The following is a 2,642-nucleotide window of genomic DNA, read 5'->3' on the forward strand; positions in this document are numbered from 1 at the left end:
GAAGAGCTACACTGTGTAGGTATGTGAGGTTAGAATGTGGGAATCTGACTCTTTCTATAACTTCACAGCTACCTTGAGCACACCACTTAACCTCTCTGAGCCTCAGTTTTCTCTTCTATACAGTGGGGATAATACTGCCCACCTCATGCAGTTGTGAGGATGAGATGAGATAGCACTGTGCTTGGCACATCACATATACCCCAAAATTGCTTGTGAATATATTGAGTGATACGAGAGGCAGAAATCTCCCTGCATCCCTCCCACCCCTCCCCCCAAAATCCCTTTCCACGGGGGTGTGAGACCAGCCCACTACTATCGCAAAACTTACCAAAAGGGGTGGAGCCTGGGAAGAGACCCTCCCACTTCCCCCAACAAGGGGATGCTCCAGCCCTCCTCATTTCTCACTCCTTGGGCACTGTCCACAGATCCCAAGAAGAAGTAGGTTCAAGTGCCTCTGGGCAGCCCTACCTCCAAGTCTTTGGGCTCTGGTGCCCCACTCTCTGAGGCCACTCAGAAAGTCTAGAGAGGGGGATAGGAATCCCTGGGGCAAGCAGTGTCACAGACCTTCACAGCTTCTGATCTTCTCTTCACCTTCTCTCCAATCCGGAGAGCAGGCTCAGACTTAGGCTGGGAGTCACATGGAACCAAAGATGCCTTTGCCCCACAGAAACCCCCATCCTTTCCCAAGACACGGGGCCAAGAACTGCAAAGCCCAGAGTCTCGCAGGTAGCAGTTCTGGGCAAGAAGCAAGGGTCAGGCATCAACTCCCTTCCAGCTATCTGCTGAATTAGGGCCTCCGGACCAGCTACAAGAGAGATCTTGGGGGGCACTTGGGTTGCAGTGAGAGCTGACAAGGCCTGAAATGTGGTCAGAGGGGCCCGTGGCACACACAGCTCACACAGGCACATGCATACAGACGCGCACACAGTTTGTCGTACTTACCCCTCTTACACACACCCCCTCTCACACAGACAGGTCTGCCGCCTCCACCAGACAACTCATTTCCATCTCCTGCCCCGGAACAGCTCACACACACCCCTGCCATCTGCCTGAACTTAAGGCTGTGAGGGAGGGGTAGAGGGGGTCATAGGATGTTTTCAAAAAGTTAGGCTGCCTGAGAGCAGGTCTCAGGGACTCGTTAACCTCTTCCTACTCATAGGCTTCATCAGAGAAAGGACTGGTTCCAGGGGCTAGGAGAATAACTCACTTAGCAGACTCGGTGTTGAGTTAATGATTCCTCTCCAAGAGGTACAGAGCCATACCCCAGGCTGTCTGGGGATGAAATGCCCTTCCAAATATCAACAGCCTCACACTGGCATGACATGCTATGACTTGAGCTCACAGCAGAATCGATAATTTGAGAGATCCTGGAAGGTGGTTTCAAAGGGAGAGATGGGGTGGGAGCAGGTTGTCATGTTCCCATGGCAGCCTTCTCACTGCCATAGCAACACAGCTCTGCCTCTATCCTGTGGAGTCCTTGTTTCTGAGACGGATGGAACACTGCAGTGCTTCACAGTAGGGGGGTGGGCTCCACAATCCCTCTGGGAAAGAACATTTCCATCCTAGACCGAACAGGCAGGGGAACCCGAAGCTGTCAAATAGGACTGGGTTTCCTTGTGGGTGGGAGGCTGGATTTCCTGGGGTTTCCCTGCTGACATGGGTTTCTATTCCTTCTTAGGGCAATTTGTACTCCCCAGCTATCGGGCCCCCAGGAATGTCCCTACAAGGAAGACTGACTCAGATGGGGAAAACCCTGCCCTCTCAGAGAGGCATGATGTGCAGCAGGGGAGACAGGCTCTGGTGTCTTGCCATTCACCGGCCCCGGGTCTTGAGTGAGTTATTTATCTTTCTGAACTTCTACCTGTACAGATGGGGGTAATACGTGCCCATCTCCCGGGTGGTTATGAGGATAAAGAGACGTGACAGTGTAAAGTACCCATCCTGGGCTCCCCTGGGGGAGGGTGAATGGCCCAGTCTGATGCTGATGCCCCTCACTCTTTGGTGCCTTGGGGCCAAGCACCCGGCAGAGACCTGACTATGGGGCTCTGGTGATATTTAAGCCTCGGTGGACGGGGCAGTGGTTGGCATCACCTTCCAGGCCAGGCTGTCCAACCGGCTGATGACTTCCCTGGGAAAGTCCTGCCTCGCACCCCCCTCCCACCTGCAGTGCTACTCAAGGTGTGGGTGGCTGCTCATGTCTGTCTGCAAAATGTTACCCATCTGCAGAGAGGCGAGTCTAGGAATGAAGAGGGCGTCTTCGGAAACGTTTATACAAATTGGATATCGCTGAACCATCAAGCAACATCCAACTTGGGCTTCTATTTAGTTGTTTTTAAGTTTTTCAGGTTTTCAGTGGTTCATTTTAATTTTTTTTTTTAAGTATTGATCTGCAGTAGATTAGAGAACAATCTGGTTCTTTATCACACCTAGTTTAAGAAGCATCTTACAACCTGCTAAAGATCCAATTGAGAAAAGAAGAGGAATAACCTTATCGGTGCTGCTTGCAAAAATTAGCCACAAACCACACGTCGGCGAGTTGGCAGCATTTCCTTTATTGCCTCAGGCCGGGGAGTCCGGTTCCTCCCCCCTCCCCCCGGGGTGTCCCCGCCCCAGCCCCGCGTGCTCGGACCCTCGTCCGGGGT

Source organism: Galeopterus variegatus, unplaced genomic scaffold (genome assembly GCF_000696425.1).
Source record: "Galeopterus variegatus unplaced genomic scaffold, G_variegatus-3.0.2 Scaffold1498, whole genome shotgun sequence".
NCBI classification, from domain to species: domain Eukaryota; kingdom Metazoa; phylum Chordata; class Mammalia; order Dermoptera; family Cynocephalidae; genus Galeopterus; species Galeopterus variegatus.